We start from the raw sequence: 22,103 nt of genomic DNA on the forward strand, positions 1-22,103 counted from the left end.
TGGGAACTGGCAGACCCTCAGTTACAGAAACAACAACAATGCAAGTGACAGGGAGAGAAGAAAGATGTGTAGGAAACACTATGGATAAAGTTTACACAGGTTAGTTTCTTGGGCTGGGAAGGAGCTTCTTTCTAAATCCCGTGGCAAGTGATTCCTCCCCTCAATGGGCTTCAGGGACCTAGGGATGGTCAGGCCCTTAAAGAGTTGTGGCTTTAGAGTATCTTTGGAGTAAGTAATTTGCTTACCGAAAATCATAATTGATATGACTGTTCCCTGTGATCATGACCCAAGCTGTTTTAGTCAGAAAAACTGCCCAATGAATAAAGCCTTATTCATCTCTTGCCAAGAAAATTAAAAAACTTTTGATCTAAAATCCACCAACCAGCGGGCCTCATTTGCTACTCTGAATTAGATATTTCTCATTTTTGTTCGATGTCGTCATTCAGGTACATGGTAATCTGAGTTTTAGGGTTGGGCAAGAAGCAATTTGCTGTAAGACAGCTGTAAAAAACGAAAATCAGAGAGGGGAAAAGGGAGGTGAAAAACCTTTCCTCCTTGTGCACAAATTAAATCTCCAGTTACTCTTTGATGAATGGGGACAGGGAAGGAATATGAGTAAATTTCCAGGTCACTGGGTTTCAAGCCCTGGTTTGACAGTAAATTTATACAATTCCAACAAATCTGTTTCCTTTTCCTCCCTGATTCCTTTTGAGTTTTCTTCTGTGACGTATTTGCAGGATTTCAATGGGGAGAGTCTCGCTAAGCCTCACAAGCATAGAGTGGAGATGGGGGCCAGACACCCACCAGCGAGTACGTGAGAGAGACAGAGACAGAGATGGGGAGAGGGAGGGAGAGAAAGATCTTTAATCGTGGGCCTCGTGACCCTACTCCTGCCACCTTGGAGTCCCCATGTCTGTCTCTCATCGGGTGACACTTAGTATTTTTCTTCCAACCTTCCCTCTCTTCTTTCCAAGTTTCTGAAGCCAGCGAAACTCAAACAACAGAAGGAAAACCTCCCGGAACCGAATCCCCCGACTTTCTCCGAGCTCCCGCCTGGCCTGGCGCACTCCCCTCGGGGCCGCGGCGGTCCGGAGCGCGGAGCCCGCAGCCAGCGCGGCGGGGCGGGGCCTGGGCGGAGTCTGGGCGGGGCTTCCGCAGTCGCACCCCGCCCCCAGCCCTGCCCCGCCGCTTAATTCGGATGCGCTGGGCCGCGGGGTGTGAGAGAGCCGCCCTGCGCTGGACGGGCCGCCGCTGCCGTCAGAGCCGCCGCCCGCGCCGCCTCGGGGCCGCCCTGAGCAGTCGGGCCGCTGGGCGCCGCCGCGGCTGCCCGGGGTGAACGCCGGGGAGGGAGCCGCGCGCCTTTGTGAGCGCGCCGAGGTAGGTTCGCCTCCCGCACTTACTTTGCACACAAAGACTGGGAGCTCGGGGTAGGCGGGTACCCGCCGGGGAGACTGCGCGGCCGCCCGCCCAGCCCTGACCCCCGGCCCGAGGGACCCCAGGGCGGAAAGGGCCGCCGGCTTTCCCTCCCCGCGGCGGTCCGTCAGCTCGGCGCGGGCGGTGGGGCGGGGGTCCCTGCGTGCGCGGGAGGAGGACGCGCAGGGCGGTGGGCGTGCGGAGAGCCCCGGCCACCCCGCGCGGTGCCCGGGGAGGGCCTGGGGTGCAGGGCCGGGGCGTGGCAGGGCCCCGCGCCGTGGCCCCCGGCCCGAGGGGCGCTGGGGAGGCGGGGGGCGCTGCGAGGAAGGGGAGCCCAGGCGGCCGCTCCGCTCGGCTTATTGTTGCTTCCTCGGCCCTGAAAATGGAGAGACCCTGCCTGGAGCTGGTGCGCTGCCCACCGGGAGCGCCGCGCGCGGCCAGATGCCGAGCCCTAGGCGCCCGGTTCGCCCCTCGCTGCGCGGGCGCGCTCGGGGTGGTGGGAGCGGGCTCCGGGGTCGCAGCGAGCCTGTGCCTGGGCAGACAAAGGAGGGGCCGCGGGGGGTTTGCCCCACTGGTTTAAAGGTGACTGTCGCACTGTTTCCAAACAGTCTGCAAGTAACTTTTCCATTTTTGACTCTTTTACGTTCCCACTCTTCCAGTAAACCCAGCATGTTGGGGGCGTCTGCAGCCCTAGAAGTCCTAAAAACTGGGTTCCCATAATTTCTCTCCAAGCATCTTCGGGTCCCTTGGGGATGGCACGGCTATGTATGCCCAAATTCTGACATGCTGCGTGGGGGATGGTAACAGCCCCTTCTGAAATGTGGAGAGAAATGCTGTTGAGAGGGTAAATTGCCTATCTTAATCTCTGCAGCAAGGTACCATACCCTTCCTTCCTCAAAAAAACAAAACAAAAAACTTCAGTCAACGATAGTAGAGCTAAGTTATTTGAGTAGAATGAGTATGATATTAAAGGGAAATACAGAAAAACGGGATGAGGCTTGTTAAACTTTACATTCTTTAACTTGAGGATTTCTTGCTAACAGGTATGTTAGTTTTCTCCTCTTACCACGACCCCCTGGCCATTACTTTGGAGATACTAGCTGTCCAAGTTGATTTAAGTTGAAATAGTACCCGAGGTGCCTGTCTGGAGATTCCTTAGTGGTAGGAGTTTCAGGTTTAAAACTTTTAAGTATAGAATGATGTATATTTATTATAAAAATGAAAAAATATAGAAAAGAAGGTCACTTATGCCTACCACCCAAACACACCCTGAGGATGAAGGCATCTTAGCTTGATTTATGGCTTGGCAGCCATGGTATGATTGATTGAGAGAGAATGTGTGTGTGTGTGTGTGTGTGTGTGTGTGTGTGTGTGTGTGAATGTGAATGTGAATAAATGAAGGAGTTACTGATTCTTAATCTTTACCAGTCCCATCAGACTAAAATATATCGAATAACCATAGTCTACCATAGTGGTTTGCCACTTTAACACAGGATTAATACCAACAAGTTGTCTGAAATGTATTTTCTTATAGCCTTAAAATAACTACCTGTACAGAAGGGGGAAGGGAAGAAATAGGAAAAACAAGGTACTTTCCACTTAATTTGGAAGAATAAACCAACAGAAAAGTTTTAGGGACTGTGTTCTTTAGATTTCAGGAGTAGTTTTGGATTGACTATTTTTTTTAAATAAAAAAAATCAGCTTATAAAATATTTAAAAAGCAAAATTCTGCAATTGAGAAGTATGTGATGGAAAGACACTCTTTGTAGAACAAGGAATGACAGAGGTTTTATAGCCAGATACATGTTTACTTCTGAAAGTAAAAAGATTTCCCGTTGAGTAGTGAGTGGTTTGGAGTGTGTGTGTTCTGTAAAAAAAAAAAAAAAAAAAGCCAAAAGAACAACACATTGTTCAAATCTAGATTTGTCACTGAATGCTTTTGTTATTACATACACTTATTTTCCACTTGTAAAGTTTTCGGACGTTTCATTTCTCCAATTTCCACTTGTAAAAGTTTTGGACATCTTCATTACCCCATGCAAAGTAAGGAGAGGTCTTGGAGGCAACTGTGTAGGAGTAGATTGATCCTGAGGATGATGCAATCAATACTTTTCAAAGTCAGAAGAATTTACAAGAAGGAAGTTGTGGCTTTCTACTGTCAGGTGCAGTCTTCGGTCCTGTGCCTAACTTGGGGCTCCTTAATCTGCATACAGGCTTACAGGGAGCTTTTGCCCCTGTTAAGTAAGCAGTGACTTGTAAGTCCCGAGTGTGAAGTATATGGTGCCAAGTATGTCGTCCGCTGTAATGATTCGCGTTCCTTCAGAGATAAGGGGACCCTGCCACATACACAAGTCAAAAGAAACTCAAATAGGAAATATGAGAATTTTTAGATACTGTTTTTCAACCCTTCTGTGGCCTTGGACACCATAAGCACTGTAAGCAATGTAAAGCCCAGCTGGAATAGAGATCAGAGCTGAGTAGCTTTGCCTTTTTTCTATAATGTTGCTTCAAGGGGAGGAGAGAAAAGTTTGGGATTGGTCCCGTGTCGTGGACTTGCTATGGCTGTTTGTGACGGCCAGCGTCTCGCACCACCCCCCCCCCCCCCCCCCCCCCCCCCCCCCCGGCCTGGACTGCAGAATCCATTCTTAGGCTGTTTAAAAGGAGACTTGCTTTGCGTTTTTGAGAAGTGCTATGAGAAATCCTGTTCCTGAACTGTGGTAGGGTGGACGCTCTTACTCATTCCTTTCTTTGTTTAAAATGTCACAAGGTAGAGGGAGAAGATTTATACTGATTTTCTTTGGGAGTGGTTGAGGGGTGGAAGACTTTTCTCTGAAAAGAGGGACCCTAGTAGATTAGTACTGTGGCTTTAGTGTTATTAGTGAGGTCTTGTTTGCACCTTCTCTCCAGGATTCTGTGCACAGAATGTGTTTTAAAATGGGTCAGGAGGGGCACCTGGGTGGCTCAGTTGGTTAAGAGTCTGCCTTTGGCTCAGGTCGTGATCCCAGGGTCCTGGGATTGAGCCCTGCCTCAGGCTCCCTGCTCAGCAGGGAGTCTGCTTCTCCCTCCCCCCACCTGCTCGTGCCTTCTCTCTCTCTCTCTCTCTCAAATAAATAAATAAAATCTTTCCAAAACATTTAAAAAAAGTTGTTTAAAGACAGTGATGTTAAGCGCTGTGAATTAAGGTAACTGAAAGAATGATGGAAATCACAGCTAAAGCTGAGGGGTCGGGTTTCTGACTAAAAGGTGAAGGCTGGGGAGAGGCATGAGAGGGAAATGCACGTCACTTGCTCCGGGCTGATCAGTTAAGAGCCTAGTGGTGGTAGGGGTGTGGCTGAACACAGGAAGAGGGCTGTTCATTTTCGTGTAGAGTGTGGCTGAGGGGTTGGGGCACTTTCTGGCGTGGAATCCAGGAGAGACAGGGAAACAATGGTATTGCTCTCGTGTTCTTGCTGGAGGTAAACCTCAAGGCCAGGGGCCCTTGGAAGCCGGTTGTGGTGGGGACACGGGGTCCTGAGCTGTTCCGAAGGTTTCCCAGGAGCTGAGGGCTAGTGTCATGCAGGGGAGGGGGGTGACTGACTACAACTATGCCCAGCAGAAGGTCTGTTACAAATGAGAAGACGAGGTTTGTGGGGAACTTGTGGAAAGACTTCCCTCATGTTTTTCAAACTCCAGTGAACTGTAGGAAGGAGAACGGAGGGGAGAGGTTCAGAAAAAGGAAGGAATGTTGCCTTAACACTAGGTGGACGCTTTAGCCCTTCTGCCGAGGATTTCCCTGGAGGGGAGCAGTGGGGCCCAAGTGTTGTAGAACTGTAGCCATAGTCTGTGCTCTGTGGTGCTGTGTGCAGGGGAAGTGGGAGGGAGGCATAGTTTGGTGACAGTAATGTTCCCCCCACACAGCGAAATCTTGGGGTTCTGCGGTGTGAAGAAAACACCCATTAAAAAAAAAAAAAGAACCCCCCCCCCACCCTTTAGAGGCCTTGAAACATCAAGGGCCTCTAGGCTGTCCACAGTGCTTTTCCTCCTTATGCTACTGAATCATAAATTCCGTCATTAGACCCAGAAATCTTAAATGGGGGGTTGCCCAGCCTATGCAACCTTCTGTGTTGAGTATGTGTTGTGAAGTCTCCTCCAAAAACAGGATTGAGAAAATGCAGGTTACGGACCAGCTATCTGCTTCCTGGCTGGTTGTAGGTAGATGTGGTTTGGAGGGTTCTTGATTATCCTTGTTGTTGTCAATGCCGACTTGTGTTGCCCTGGAGCATCTGTGGGGTGCTGCCCTGCTCAGTCCCAACCCTGGGCTAGAGAGTGTGATTGGGAAATGGGATGCCTTTCTTCATGTGGTGCAGGGGAAGCCAGACACCTGTGAATCAGAATCCAGGCCCCAGCTTTGTGACCTGCAGCGAGTCACAGAACCCCTGGGAGCTCCAGTATTCTCATGTGGGAGATGAACTTAGTAAGACCTACCCCCCAAGCACGGCAAGGGCAAATGCAAGGTCACGAAGGCCCAAACACACAGTTCCCGAGACATGGGCATTAGGCTGTTGTACCATTGCCCACAGTCTTAACTCCAGTTTCTAGTAACTCCGCAGTGGTGGTGCCAAGATGCTGACCAGGGCCATGTAGGGAAGCGCGAGGGACTCCCCCCACCCTCCTTCCCCTGGCTTCTCAGGATGCCGTCATATCTCAGGAGTGTTGTAAAGATAACCTGGCTTTGATAAGAGAAATGAAATGTTCTGTTATATCCTTGGACACAAGGTTTGTCATAAAAAAGTGTGTAGGAGAGAGGGCTGTGACTCTCATGTCAACTTTTCTGTCATTATTAACATTTAAAACTCAGCACACTCCGTGAGAGTTAAGGTTAAAACTCACATTTTATCTGGGCCTGTTGCATGCTAAGGAGCTTACGAAACTATACAGTCGTATTATAAACTCCTGCAGTATGAATAATCAGAAGTTGTTTATGAGTGTCTAATGTGGATGACTTCAAATTTCCATGTCCTGGAGGAAGTTGTGGATATGTATATGTAGAAAGACTTTCTTCATAATATTCTTTTCCCTTGTAACTTAATGGCATTTAAAATAGCTAAAGCTGTGGTCAGAGTTCATATTTTTCTTGCTGTTTTTAATGGATGCACAGAGTAGTGTAGTGTAGTGGCGGGGGGGCGGGGGAGAGACCTAGATTTTAAAAATTTTCAGAATCTTAAATGCAAACTCCCCATTAATTAGTATGATTTTTTGAGCAGGTCGTTTATGTCTTGTTTTCTACTTCCTCATCTGTAAACTGGACGTAATCACCCTTGCTGACCTCTTAGAGCTGTCTTGAGGGTGAGGTGAAGCTTGCACGCTTTATAGCTGGTGGAGTGGCCCCCTGACTGTAAGTTGTCATCCAAGGGACTTCCCTGTGGTTCTGTGGCACTCAGGCCATCCCTTTAGGACAGGGGTGGATCTTTGAAGGCAGAGGAGACAGAGAACAGACGGTTAGGGAAAATCAGCTGCAGCATCCTTTAGATTCCTGCCGAAGTGAGAACATGTTACTCTGCGCTCGTGGAAAGGAGGCATCTTGAAGTAGTAAAGTGTCACACTTAAGAGTTAACCCGGGTTAGCCCGTCGACCTAGGAGGGCTTCCATATTCTTTTTTTTTTTTTAAGATTTTATTTATTTATTTGATAGAGAGAGACAGAAAGAGAGGGAACCACAAGCAGGGGGATTGGGAGAGGGAGAAGCAGGCTTCCGGCTGAGCAGGGAGCCCCATGCGGGGCTCGATCCCAGGACCCTGGGATCATGACCGGAGCCAAAGGCAGACGCTTAACGACTGAGCCACCCAGGCGCCCTGGGCTTCCATATTCTTATCTGTGAAATATAATAACAGTAAACATAACATTATTTTTATTATTACCAACTTACAGTTCTCGAGGACTTCCTACCTGGCAGGCGTTGTGCTAAGTGCTTTATGAGATTTCTTCATCCAGTATGTATTTAATGAATTTTCCTCTCTGCCAGGCTCTGTGCCAGACTCTGGGGTCCGTGGCTGGGACAGTGGGCAGGACTGACGAAATCCCTGCCTGCATGGAGTTTTCATTCTGCAGGAAGACAGACAGTATGTGATTCCAGGGAGCGTCAGTGCTATAAAGAAACCAATCAGGGAAAGGGGCTGGAGTCTAGCAGGGGAGGAAGTGGTGTTTTTCACAGGGCAAGGCCCATCTGGGGAGGCGAATTTGAGATCTCAAGGAAGGAAGGGATGAGCCTCGCCCCCATCTGGCTGTGTAAGGGCAGGTGCAAATAACAGCCCAGAAGCAAGAGGAGCTTGCTCTTGGGGAAGGGCAAGAAGGCCCCGGTGGATGGAGCCAGTTTTGGGGGTGGGGGAGGAATATGAGGTGGGGTCCTGAATGGGCATCGGATCATGTGGGGCCTGCAGGCCATGGTCTGGTCAGTCGTGGGAGGGCTCTGAACAGGGATGGTAGAGCTATGTTCTCTACATACCTCTTTGGCCTGGAGTGCAGTGGTAACTGCAGAGGGGCCAGAATGGAAGTCCAGAGACTCCAGAGTGGGAGGCTTTTGTGAATCCCCAGGGATGTTGTGATGACTGGGATGGGACTGGTAAGAAGTGGTTGGGTACCTGATACAGTTTGAAGATGGAGCCATCGGGACTCACTAATGGATTGGAGCTAATATTCGAGAGGGAGAGGAGTCATGAGGGACATCCACACTTTTAGCCTCAGCAGCTGCATGAAGGGTGGCGCCCTTTATTGATATGGGAAACCCGGAGGGGCCAAGGGAGGGTGATGTAACGCTCACAGTAGCCTCTGAGAGTAATACTGTGGTGATTCCCCTTTCACAGATATGGAAACTGACACTTAGAGAGGTGAAGAGTTTGCCCTGAAGCGAACGAAGCTGGGTCAGGATTGAGATCCAAGTCTGATCCTTGCCCAAGCTCGCATACTCTACCATTTCTGCTGTACTCTATAAAATACCTGAATTCGCTATTATCATGGAGTGGTATGAAAATGCCTGTGTGAACACTCTGGAAACACATCTCTTTTATATGTCAGTGTGGCTTTCTTTATTGAGGTGTAATTTCCATTCCCACAATTCACCCATTGGCAGTGTGCGGTTCTATAGTCTTTAGTAGATTTATGCAGTTGAACAACTATCACCCCAGTCCTGTTGGAGATTTTGCGGTCGTTTCCTGTTCCTATCCCCAGTCTTAGGCAACCACTCATCTTTTGTCTCTAGAATTTTGCTTTTTCTAGAAATTTCACCCTCAGAGAATCATACAAGATGTGACCTTTTGTGTCCGGCTTTGTTCGTTTTAACAGAATGTGTTTGTGGTTCACCCACTGTTGTGCCATGCATCTGCTTTTGAGGAATGTGTTTTTCCTTTTGTCAGGAAGAGGTGCTCTGTGCTGATGAGAATGATTTCCACTGAGATGGGTCAATAGTATTGCCTGGCATTTACTGAGCATTTACTATTATGCCGGGCGTGGCAGTGTTCATTGTCTTCTCTGATCTTCCAAGGGATTCTTTGAGGCAGGTAGCATTATTAGTGTTGGACAAATGAGACACTAAAGCACAGAGAGATTAAAAAGCTTGCCCAAGGTTATGATAAAAGCCAGGATCACACTTGGGCCTTCTCCCTCAGAACCATGTCTGTGTTCCCTGTGTTGATAACGTGTTTGGCTTCTTAACTTCAGAAGGGGTTTGGGAGTAATGCACTTGCCAGGTAAATCCAAAATTACAGTTTTCAGAATATTTGTACTGCGTTTTTATCTTCGGCTTTACCCTATGGAAATTATAGCGTCTTAAAGTGATTCATTTTTTTTTTTAAGTGATTCATTTGTGAAGTAGCTTTCTTTTAGGCATCACGTAAGGATGGCACCAAATTAAAATCACATAATTATGTCATGAGGCAGAGCTTGTGTATTTGAGTAGTTTTAATTATTATGTTTACCAGAAATGCCATTTTTGTACAAACTATCCCCAGGCTATTGCCTTATTAATGGATGGAATTTAATTAGGCATGATGCATTTTTCAATGTTTATATAATTATACATTAATACATTTTTCCCTCTGTAACAATTCTGTATTCAAGCAGTATTTTTTCCTATTCACATATAATCCATGTTGGGAGGTTTCATATTCCCTATTGAAGAGGAATTCTTTGTGTATCCCCAATATTCTGAAAACTTTCAAAACATTTTAAACACCTCCTCTGTGTTTTTCTGTTTACCTTTTTTTTTTTTTAAAGATTATCAAGTAGCTTGGTAAGAGCTGGTTATATAATAACTTTACACCAGGATTCTGCCCTTTGTTTCTCGTGAGACACTTTACCAGCCTCACAACCTCCTGACTTTCTAAAACAGAATTATGGCATCGTTAAACTAACTCTGTAAGTGTGGCACATCTTTCATTTTTTAGGGATTTTTAATTACGGTCCCAGTTTACTAGTTCAAAATAGCAAATGAAAAAAACTGCTCTTTATTTTAGAGTACCTGGTTTGAAGAGTCAAGAAATTAACAATTTTGCGTTATGATCTACAAAGGTCTCCTTCAGTTAAAAAGTCTATACGGTTGGAACCGCAGGGGAGTCTGCTGTGTTTTTAAAAGAAGATTAACCAGTGACATGGCAGGTCTTCGAAACTGGTGAAAGGAGACAAACACCGTTCCACAGCCATTGGGGCAGTTTGGGGAGCGGCGGGTGAAAAGCCCTAGGACTTGAGCTAGAAGCTGTGGGCAAGTCCGATTAGGGGACAGAGTTCAAGACCCGCAGGGGGCAGTAAAAGAGCCGTATCTTCAGTCACCATCGCCCTCTGTTCACGTTGACGGTTTGCACCCTGGCTGGACAGCACGTTTCAGCTGCAGAGCCCACCAGCATGCAGAGTGTGGACATTGGAAACAGGCCCCAACCTGTTTCTTTTCCCATTCCAGGCGTGCTTCCGACCGGCCCCACTCGCCTTGAGGAGAGGGGCTGTTAGATTGGAAAGACAAATACAATTAAAATTGTAGGGAGTGAAAAGCAGTGGACGCTGTACGTGTGAGATGTGTGCCCTTTCCATTATGTATGTTATTACCTCCGTTAGATATGTTTTAAAAAAAGCAAGACAGGAAACAAAAAGAAACTCAGCCAAACTCCGGGGAATAAAGGCGGGCGGTGGGAGTGTCGCTCAAGAAGGCAAAAGTGAAGTTGCCACTTGTGTGTTGCTCGCCTCTTTTCTCCCGTTGCACAGGTAACTTGCTTGCTTCAGAGGCTGATTTTCCTGCTCGGAGCAGTGATTTTATGCTCTTGACGTGAATGGGTTTCAGATGAAGCTGGGGCCTGCTGGAAACCTATTGGCAAATTTGTTAGCAGGGGAACCTGTAAATTTCCTCTCTAGGTCACCCCAGGAACTAACTGCCTCTTGTTCTACCAGCGGTGCATCTTCTGAATCTTCTTACCTGAGTTTCCCCTTTCTGTGCGGGGCTGGCTGGGGCCCCGCCGCCCAGACCCCCGTTTCTGCTGATGGGCCCTGCCCTTTCATTGTGGGGTGGCTGAACGCAAGGTTCCAGAACATTAGACGGCAAGGTCTGGAGGAGGGCAGGGGTCTGTAGAACTCCCGTCAACGCAGCATTGACTTCGCTCCCGTTAGGTTTCTTCAAACCGGCATGGGAACAAAGCCCACACTTAACTGTCTGATTGTTACGCTTCCTGAAGCTTTTTAACTCTGGAGGAGCTCTTCTTCTTCCCAACCCTTTTCTCCAGAGCCGTTGATTTGTGGAAGAATCAGGTCAGTTGTCTTAGAGAGTGGCCCACATTCTCAACTTGGCAGATAGTTTAAACCTGTTCCACTAGTCTCTGTAAGGTCTGTAAACTGGAAGTTAGCCCTAAAGCTCGATTAGATCCAGTTGTCTGGGTAAGATCAGTCTTTGGTGGTGGTGTGTACTTCACGTTGCGTCATCTGAGGAAAGTGTCTGGCTGTCTCCCTTGTGGTGATACTGAGATGGCTCACTGAGTTCACGGGGTGGCCGCTTGATCCTTTCATTGTGAATTTCCCTTAATGTCTGTTGGCGTCCCCTGAGGACTGTTACCCAAACTAAGGGTCTCCGGAGAGGTTGTTGATTCTTCTTTCTTCAGGAACATGGTTAGTGAGAGTGAGGTGGAGTTTAACCTGGCCAGGGGTCCGGGAAAACCAGCGATGTTGATGCAGCTTAGGGACATCTAGAGTGTTAATAGAGAAGTAAAGACTGGTCTGGTTCTCTCCAGATATCACGAATGCTTCCTATCATTAGAGCTAATTACCACTTGCACAGTCTTTTATGACTGTTAACTGCATCAGGTTAATTTTGTTGTAAGCCTGGCTTAGCAGCAGCAGCATTAAATTCTCTCCTGTTGTTTACATAACTCAGGTGCCTGGCCACCACCTAAATTAGGAGATTATGACGTGGGTTTATGAGATTGAATCCGGTGTGATGGTGCGCACCATGACAGATTATCTTTTTCAATAATCATTTTAAATTTGACAAGTAAGGACATTAAAGCCCTGTCTTTCCTTAGAAAAGGTGTCACTGATGAGTTTAAAACAATGGGAGTGAGAATTATAAATCTGAAAAAGTTTCTGTTCCGCCCGGATTTAAGAGCAGTGGACCTTTAGTGGCAGCTTTTCGACTTCATCGTTAAGCTGGAAAGGGTAGATTCTTGCCTTGTTTCCAGCAGGAAGTAATTGAGAGCTCCTTTAATAAAGGAGGGTGGTTACAGCAAATGAATTTAATTTACATATGCTCCTTCCTTGCCAGGCCTCACCTGGATCTATTACACCAGCATCCTGATTTGGGGACAGCCTCAACCTTTGAAAGCCACTGGAAGGGAAATATATTGAGTCCTCCTATCACAGGCAGGCCTTCCTTTTACACATCGTGCCACTTGTGAGAGGGATCACCACAAAGCAGGTTCTAGGATTCCCATAAGCACAGTCTCACGATGGGGAGTTGTGTTTGTGACCACACAATTGGTATCAAATCATGGCTGTGACCAGTAAATCCTAAAAGAGAAAGGTGTGGGTACTAGAGGCCTAAAGGAGTTTGAAATTGTAAGCCACATGACGTTGTCAGAGAGGGTTTGAGCTTGGACAAGCCATAGAGATCAAGAGATCATCTAACCCAGACTCCTCATTTTTTAGTGAATAATCCGATGCTCAGACCTGGTATCTAGCTGGCCTCAGACCACCACAGCTAATCACTGGTGGAGTTGGAACTGAACTTGGTCCAGAAGGAGGGTCACTAATACTTAATGCATTTCTTGTGCACATGCTGAATGCTTTATGTGCGTCATTTTTTTGATCCTCATCCAATCCCATGACTATATTTTACCAAAGAGGACACTGGTCTATAGAGACCTTCAATAACTAATCCAAGATCACACAGAACTCTATACACTTGCTACAGAGAACGTGTGCTTGTCCTCCTTGGGGCACTGTCTTTCTCTTCACCCCTTCTTTCTTTTCCTCCTTCCTTCCTTTTTATTATTTTTTAAACTTTGTTATTTTTTACTAAAGGGTTGCCCTGTTCCTTATGCCCCATGAACATGGCCATTCTAGGACCTTCCATATACTCTAAAAACTATATTAAAAATCTGTAAGCTCTAATTTATTGTAAATATGGTAAATGGAAAATGAAGCACTCAACCATAAGAAGTATTTAAATAATTAATTTGTTTATTTAACAAGTAGTTCTACTTGGCTTCTTAGCATGTTGAGCTCTTAGGTGATAGATGGTTCAGGACTTTTAAAAAGAGGTCTAGGTAGGTTTGAACGGATGGCCTTTTTCTTTTGATAAATACCCTGTACCCAGCCAAAGCTTGAAAGACATAATTCCTTTGATCGTTACTGAAAACAAATTGCCCCCTCATCCTTTAATTACTGGGAAACATGCCCGAGGCCCTGGCTGGTGGTGGGGTCTGGGAAGCAGAAGTTTCTGGGATGAGCGCCTCATTCTCTTCTGCTTCTCCTCCTGTTTCTCTTCTTCTTTAGTCACACCCTGGGAGTCCTATGGCACAGATTTCATCAAGAGCAAGTCTTGTGGGAGCCAGTGGGCCGAGGGGTGGTGGGCGGACGGCAATGGAGGTGAGTTGTCAGGCCTCTGGAAGCGGGAGATGGTGTTTGGTGTTGGTTTTTTGAGCATTAGCTTCTTGCTTCTTAGGACTGGAAGACTCAGCTTTTTCTCTGTCCACACCGTCTCCACAGAGCGTGGTGTGGGTGCAACAGGGGCATTTATTAGACCAGTTGGTCTGTGTCACGTGAGTACACAGGGAGGGGAAATGTGGAGACCCTGGGAGTGTCCAGGGAAATGTCCACTTGGATGTCTCTTGTACTCTGCTCTGTTGGGGACTTTAAACAATTTGTGATAAAACAAAAACAGTCGGCTTTGCAGCTGTCCATATATATATGCCCAGACTAGGTCTTCTTTTTTTTTTTTTTTTTTTTTGGTTTTGTTTGATTTAAATGCTTCTAAATTGCCTTTTTCATGAGCTTCCTGTTTGATTTGTACAGCTGAAGTCTGTAATGATTGGATCTACCAAGACTGTTTTTGTTTTTTTTTTTTTTTTTCCTTTCTCCATTTGCGCTAGAAACAAACAGCTTACAAATAGAGTCTGGAACATGCTGTATCCATGTGCGTCTCCATGCGCCTGATCACATAGCTGACTAACTTCATATACTCCTATTTATAGCCTCTTCAGAGTAAGTGTAAAACGTTAGATGTTCCCTCTACGAACCTCATGTCGATTAACACGACTCTTTAAATGGAAATAAATGAATTTTTACTCACGGATGAGTCACTTGATAATCTCCTTTGAATGCACACCCACTGTTTCTGGGGAGCGGGTCGCTCCAGTCACGAGCCCGAACTGTCACAGGAGTGATGGGGTGGGGGAGGCCTCACAGCGTGGGTGCTCTCGCTCGGCATTGCTGACTAGACCAGCATCTCCCAGCTCCTTCGTGCATGTGCAGGACTAGAATTCTCTTCCCTCCATCCCTAATTCAGTACCGGTTCCTTTGCTCTCACCCTGCCTACAAGTGTCCTGGCAGCGGCCGCCCCAGAGGAATGTGAACAAAAACCAGATTCAAAACTTCCGAGTCACAGGGATGATGGTGACACTTTCATTGCAGAAAAAGAATAATGTTAGGAAAAAAGCCGCTCACGCCATCTGTCATTGTAAAAAAACTGCCTTTTTTTTTTGGATGAGCGGGTTCTTCGTTCTTGTTCATACTAATAGAAAGTCTTAAAAACCTTAAAAGTAGTTACTCATAACACCAACGAAAGCCTAGGGATTCATTTGAATGTGTGAGAACTATCTTTGCTGACTCTCGTCTGTTCACATTTTGACTTCTGGTGCAAGCAGCTTCCTATGAGTGAATACATATGTGATTTCTTTCTAAATAAATAAATATATAAGAATATATTTTGGTAAAGAAATATATGAGAATACAGTTCTCTAAGAACAAGTGTTATGAGTTCTTCCCATGATTGTGGAAGGATGCTCTTCACCTTACCATTCCCTGCAGGGCTTTTTAAACTGTTGGTTATCATTTATTCCAGGAACTGGCATACTAGAAAGAACGTGTGCCTTATTTTAGGTAGCCCTGGTGGCGTGTAGTAAGTTCTTGTCAACTCTGTGAGCTCCAGTTTCTCATCTCTGCAATGTGAATATTAGGCAGGTAATGCAGGTTAAGCCCCGGACGTCATGCCTGCATGTAGGTGTTAACAAATGTTAGGGTTCTTCCTTTTCGTGCTCCCCCCAAGCTGGTGTCTGCATATGACATTAAACGTGATTGTTTTCACTCACCCAGTGGAATAAAACTGTTCAGCTCCACTGGACTCACTTAGAGTCTGCCCAAGGTTTGGGATGAGTGCCATCCTGGTGGGCCTTCTATACCTGAAGTGCTGAGCCAGTTTTATAAATAGTGGCAGAATAGAGGGATGCGTTAGGGAGCTCTGGGTGAGGGGTCAAACCTGGGACTTCGGGGCCTTATGAGAGAGTGGAAGAGAAAACAATGGACCCAATATGGATATGGTATTTCTCGTAGTTCTGGAGGCTAGAAGTCCAAGATCAAGGTGCTGACAGATTTGGTGTCTGGTGAGGGCCGTCTTCCTGGTTTGCAGATGGCGATCTTGCTCACAGGGTATCCTCACATCACGGAGAGAGAGGTCATCTCTCTTGTGTCTCCTCTTCTAAGGGCACTCACTAATCCCATTCACGAGGGCGCTACCCTCGTGACCTAATCACCTCCCAAAGGCCCCACCTCCAGATACCATCACATTGGGCATTAGGGCTTCAACGTAAGAATGTTGGGGAGGTGTAAACAGGCAGCCCCTACCAATGGCCAGTGTGGACAGAGGTTTAAAATCTGTGGACAGGCAAGGTTCTTAGAGACAAAGACATGTTCTGCACAGAAGGTCGGATTTCGGTGGTCCGGCGTGGAAATGGAAGTAAGGAGGATGTGATGAGTGAGTCAGGAATCCCAGCCAGAGGAGAAAATCAGGTCAGTAGGTCACCAGTACCCGGGAGTTGCAGTGATGGCAAGTAAGGGTTCTTGCCTGGTTCATCTGTGGGTCATGGGCTCCTGTAAACACAGGGACTGACTGTTAGGTGAGTGGTCCAGGGTCAGTGCTTAATGGCAGGAGAGCAGCCCACCAGGTACCTCATGGACAGGGATGAGGTACCTTCTGTTTACTCTGGGATAAGCTTGGTGTGTGTCTTTTATGTCATGAGTAATTATTAGTAGAGCCTTCATCCGGTCTCCACAGTGACCTGGTATCACTGACAAATAATTTAGCTTTCCTCGGTACATATCCTTGGTTGCAGATACTTGTTTCTTGTGTGTTTGAATAAAGATCCTTGATCAAAGGTTTGACTGACATGAGGTTCTTTGGGAAGCCCCAGGCTTCCTGCTTCATTGTGGGGAGCTTGGCTACCATCTCTTTGCCTGCTTATTATTTGCATTCTGAAGAACATTCTGCACGGCATTTTTCAGCGTTCTTTTCTCTCTCGGTGTATGTTTTCAGTGACTCTCGGTTTTGGCCGTGACCCACGAGTGCTGCGCCCTGTAATCCAGTCACACCTAGCAGTTACCCTAATTGCGCTTCCTCGCCTGGACCTCCTCAGGAGGCTGTGCTTTCCCTGGGGCTCCCTGCAGGGCATAAGCTCCACCTAATGCCTCAGTGGCAGGACTAGTGAGAGGCAGAGAGGAGGAAGAGAGGAGGGAGAGGATGCTTGGCCTTCTTTTACTGGTCAGCCTGATTAGAAGGGCTTTGGGAAGTCTTGGCTGCCTGGCAATCGAGGCGTGAGGGAGTGGCGGGAGCGGGTCGGGTAAGCGGGGCTCCGGGCCATCTTGGTCTGTTGATAATGCACCCTGTGTTTCTTGTTCCCCTTGGCATGGGCTCTCTGTCCCTTCTGGTGAGAGCTTCATTCCCCAGAAGAAGAGTTGACGTTCTTCCTTGAAGTTCCATGAGCACTAGTAGAGCACACAGCATTCTGTCCTGTTTTGAGACTGCTCGGTGGGTGATGAAGTGGAGTGAAAGCCTCCGCGCTGCTGGGATGAAAGTGCAGAACTCACCTGCACATCGTCCCCCGCCGAGAAGTGCCTTTCCTCATTTGGGTTTCTCTGTGGTCACTTGATCACAGATTGCATTTTTCCGTCCCTGATCCAAAACTCGGAGGATGGAGATCTTGACCTCCAGAGTGCTTCTTCCTAAGTTCTGCTGCCGCTCTGGGTCAGACTCCGATGGACGGGATTCAGACTGTGAGGAAGCTGGTCTGGCTTCAGTCCTGCCATTCAAAAAGCGCATGAAGAGTGTGCGGCCTCTTTCTTCAGCCTGTTTCAGACTCACTGTGTGTCAGCATCAAGATCTGCACAAGTCCGAGGAGTTCCTTTTCAAAGGGATCCGTTTACATCTGGTTTTGTATCATTTTAGTCCCATATTGCCTGAGCTTCAAACCCTCCTTCTAAGGACTTGCCTTGAAGCCCACCCCTGTTTCCCCAACACCACAACCACCTCCAACAGATCCTTTTAGGGGAAAACGCGGTCCTGTACTTGAGGCTGTGTCCCCAGGCCCCGGATCTCAAGAAGTGGCCTTGTGATAATACTGCACAGTGTCCCAACCACATAGAAACACAGATGGTTGATCCTCCTAGTGAGTGGACGATGTGTGTCTGTGTGTTCGCCTTCCCTTTGCTTCGGTTGCTTGCTTCCGTTATGAACTCTTCCCCATCCTTTGTGGCAGCTGGTGTTGGCAACTGAAGGTGCCGGTTGGTGGGGCTGAGCCTCTACTTCTTCCTCCGTCCCCACTTACCCTATCTTCGTGATCTGGGGTGGGGTGGTGCGTCAGTCCACAACTTCCGTGACCCCTTGTGGGAAAAAAAAAAAAGATCTACACAGCAAGCTTGTGGTGGGTGGCTGCATGCCCAGGAAGGTGAGCTTGCATCCTGTTTTGGGAGGTCTGTAAGTCCATACTGCGATTCTGCATTTCATGTCACTTGTCACTAATGAGCAGGAGATTTTTTCTCTTCTTTCTCTGTAGTTAGTTCTGGGTTACGTAGATCTCCCTAAAGAGTCCTGACTCTGGATCTTAAATAAGACACACACAGTCTTTTTAGCTGAATGGAAAAGGACATGTCCTCCCCTCCCTCCCTGGGTAGCTATCGCCCAATGAGTCCGTTTTCACCGTACAGTTTCTTCAAAGAGAGGCAGTGTGATTTGGCATCGTCCGGGATCAGACTGCTTGGGCCCACCCTCTGGGTCTTTGGTTTGCGAGCTTTCTCGTAAAGTGGGGATAATAATAGTGTACACTCGAGAGAGTTCCACAGAAATACAACCAGTGCATGAGCTGCATGCCTGCATGTAGTAAACACTCAGGCAAATGTGAGAAAACATGGCTATGTTCTTAGTAATGCATCCTTCACCATTCGGGTGTCCTCGAGGTAGGGCCAACTATCTGTTCTCTCATCATGACCAGAGTAAACTGTTTTGAGAACAAGGCATGCCTTTCTGGGGACGACAGGGGAGAGTATTTGAGGTTGGGAGTGTCCCAGAAAATCCCATCTCTTTGGTAACCTGGGGCAGATGGGATGACGATGACGTACTTTATGACCGAAGACAGGGTTTTTTTCTAAGGCACCATAAGCTGGAGTTTCAGCTGCTGTCACAGAGAGCCAGCTCTGAAACTCTCCACCAGGGCGGGGAGCCTACACAGTCTCCAGCATTAATCCTGAGCGCCCTGCTGTGTGTCTGCTTCTGGGAACTGGGCCTTGGTTGCACAGTTGCCACAGGTGAAGCCACAGTGAGACAGTGCCTGGAACCCTCCCGATGGCTTCATAAGGTTGGGGCAGCGCATCGCTGTAAGCATCGGCCAGTTGATTTCCCGTGCATTCGGTGGCATAGGACTCTGACTCCTGAATCAACCATTTCTCCAAGTGTTGGAATGAATCAGAAGCTGGTCTGGCCCCTGCCACCTCCCTGACCTAGTTTCCAACCACTTTCCTCTTTCCCTTGCTCCAGCCACATTGGCCTCTTTTCTGTTTTTCCTAAACAAGCCAAGCACACGCTTGCCCAGGGCCTGTGGGGCTCTCCAGATCGGCTCTCTGGAAAGTTCATCTTAGGTATTCAGAGGCCTCTCCATCGCCCCTTATGAAATCAGCCCTTTGACCTTCTGCACCCGCTTACCCTGGTTTATTTGTGCACCTAACACTTCACCGACATTGCAGATGCCTTGTAGGCTCTGTTTCTTGCCTGTCTTCCCCTCCCCTTGCACCACCAATGGAACATAAAGTCTGTGAAATGAGTGTTTCCAGCAACAGGGACTCTGCTTTGTTCTTGGTTTGCTCTAACCCCAGGTGTCCTTCCGCTGGATGCGACGCCTTCTCATGCTGCCGGAGGAACACAGGGTAAGAGGTCCTTAGGTTTTAATCACTGAGTATAACTAAGTCATTTGTCTTCTCAGCAAGGAAGGAAATATTTGGGTAGAAAATTCTGCAGAATACATTACTTTAAGTTCATCTTGGTATGAAGTCAGGATCTTGGGAGGCCAAGTATGAGGATCACGTTAGCATTTCCTTTGGTAAATTAAGATGAATTAAAGGCCAGTGAATTAAAGGCCAAAGGCATAATCCTATGCCTTTGGCCTTTAACAGTTTTTGTTTTTTTTTAATAGAAAAGAGCCATGTGTTCCGCGTGCTTTTTTTTTTTGTCTGTGTGGGTAAATGAATGAGGGATATTGTTGACACTGTTGTTCATTGTTCATACTTTTGCTGTTTCTTTTTTTTAATTTTTATTTATTTATTTGACAGAGACACAGTGAGAGAGGGAACACAAGCAGGGGGAGTGAGAGAGAGAGAAGCAGGCTTCCCGCCGAGCAGGGAGCCCGATGCGGGGCTCGGTCCCAGGACCCTGGAACCATGACCTGAGCCGAAGGCAGACGCTTAACGACTGAGCCACCCAGGCGCCCCACTTTTGCTGTTTCTTCTGTAGTGTGGCCTTGACTTTTAAATTCTGTGTATTTAGTTGCACGTAGGACTTATTTTGAGGTACCCCATATCTCTGAAAGAAACTAGGGGATGACAAAACAATTTTATACCTGTCTTATTTCCTACTGAGAGGTATTGAGTAGCCAACTTGGTTTTGGAGATTCTGTTGCCTCTGTGTGTTTTTACACGGGCAATGCTGCTAACACAAATTCCTGTGTTTGCTTAGGTAGTTTCCATTTCTTTGGCTGATAAACTCAGGGAAGCAATTTTAGGGTGGTGGCCAGCCAGGTAGGGAGGTAGGAATTTGTAAATAATCAGAGTAGGGTTTTGAGGTGAATCTCTCACTGGTTTTATCTGGTTTATTCCAGTTGCAAGATTTTGGTTACTTTGCAGTTAGAAGGCTTTAAAAGGAGTATGCACTATCATAGGGAAAACAGGTAACTGGCTTGTGAATATTAAAATACAGTTCCTTAGGCATTGCTGTTTCCAGAGGATTTGAGTCCTTTTATTCAGTAACTTTGTGTCTTCTGTGTTCAAAGGTTTACACTAATCACCTTTGGTGGCTGTTTACAGGTGGTGCTTAATAGCAGAAGCTACTTCTGAGAAGCGTACATTCTAATAAATTAGTTTTCCAAAATTGGTGTGTCAAATCGGTAACCATTTCATAAGCTATTAAGGAAATATCTTCCCTCTTAGAAAAGTTACTGCCTTGAGCTTTATGCATCAAAGAGTGAGTCTTTGCCTGGTGTTTGGTACCAGAGTTTTCCTGAGACGCCTATAGAAATTAGTAGAAAGTGAATGCGTTTTTTGTTTCATTTTGTTTTGTTTGCTTTGTTATAATTTTGGTAAAGTCTTAAAGTTTGTGAACAAGGCTGTCCTTTTTAGCTCCCATCTGAACAAAAACATTTTCACCTTTGTGGAGAGCGTGATTGGAAAAGGCACTTAGGAGGGTGGTAAATCACGGGTGAATTAAATCCCTGCATTCTTGGAGTTAACGTGTGGTTCTGCCAGTGTTAGTTATCATCCCTGATTTGTCAGGCATGATGTGCATTTTTCTCTTCTGCCCCTCCCTCATTCGAATCTTTTCTAAGATAGCCGTCTTTGTCTTGCGCTTAACAGGAATTCCCAATACTTTGTTCTGGTGACTGAGGTGCAGTTTGGGTTTTCTTGCCTTATCAATGGCCCTTAGTTGCTCCCTGACAATGGGATACAGATCTGAAATGAGGAATCCGATTATTTATAGCATGGACCAAAAAGTGAACAATTTGGCAAGATCCCATCTCTTACCATGTTTGAGATGGATTTGTTTTCCCCCAAGTAAAGACCGGTCATATTTATAAGCTGGTGGTATTCTTTCAGAATCTTCAAAGGAAATGTGTAGCCATGTTAGTGAAGGAACTTGTTTATTTTAGATTTTTCTTCTGTATATTTCTAATCTTGAGAAAAATCACTCAGAGAGATTTGGTAAAGTAAGGAGAGATGAATAAAAATGGATTGTTTGTGGAGTGTATTAATTAAACTTACGTTTATTAAACTCCTAATGGAAGACCCAGTGTCCTGGGCAGAGATAAGTATGTAGGATATTTACCCTTGGGGAGTTTGCATCTAGTTTGGGCCTGTACTTAAGGTTAACAAATATGTTACACAAAGTAGTTGCTCATTGGAAGTGAAGTTGGTACCGTGTTGCTTATTGAACTTTCCTGATTAGAAGGCTTTGTACGTACATGCACTTGGCCTACTTGGCCTACAGATGGAGAGCCCTGTGAAGCCCTTTTTAGACATAAAAGCCGGACTGAGTTCATTTGGGAAGAACTGAGGAAAGGAGCCACCATTCTTAGGTATGATTAATGATAGTACCGTTCATAAAACTTGTTTAACTCATTGTATGTCCTGGCCCACTGCAGCTATCAAAATATTAATCACCCGAAAATGCTTATTTGGGGGGGGAGGCTTTAATCTTGGAGTCATATGTGAATAGAAAACTGTGGATTATAATTATGTACATATGTTTATTTATATTTGTGGAAAAAACAGGGGGTCTCCTTATCCAGAGTTCCCTCTGTGGACGTGTGGTGTCGTGTTATAAATGTAGTTTTATAGATCTGAGTTTAAAGGGCTTGGCTTTTGAGGACACTGGATGTGAAATTGGGGTAAGAGAACAAGGCGCCTTCTACGATTTTTGAGAGCTGCAATCCTCA

The 22,103-nt window shown here is 46.6% G+C and overlaps 1 protein-coding gene across 2 annotated transcripts in view; it reads left to right on the forward strand.

The window, feature by feature from the left end:
• The window catches only part of FAM107B (family with sequence similarity 107 member B), a 228,836-nt gene that overhangs the window by 152,440 nt on the left and 54,293 nt on the right, over positions 1–22,103 (forward strand). The window contains exon 1 of one of the 2 annotated variants that reach the window (XM_028114150.2): positions 1,240–1,377. The exons of the other annotated variant lie outside the window; for it this stretch is intronic. The gene's annotated coding sequence lies outside the window, so the exon portion shown is untranslated. Of the gene's footprint in view, positions 1–1,239; positions 1,378–22,103 lie in introns of those variants that run through there. 2 annotated transcript variants of the gene reach the window in all.

This window comes from Eumetopias jubatus, unplaced genomic scaffold, assembly GCF_037043125.1.
Source record: "Eumetopias jubatus isolate StellerSeaLion01/CBP00866 unplaced genomic scaffold, mEumJub1_p1.0 scaffold_8, whole genome shotgun sequence".
Taxonomy (NCBI): Eukaryota; Metazoa; Chordata; class Mammalia; order Carnivora; family Otariidae; genus Eumetopias; species Eumetopias jubatus.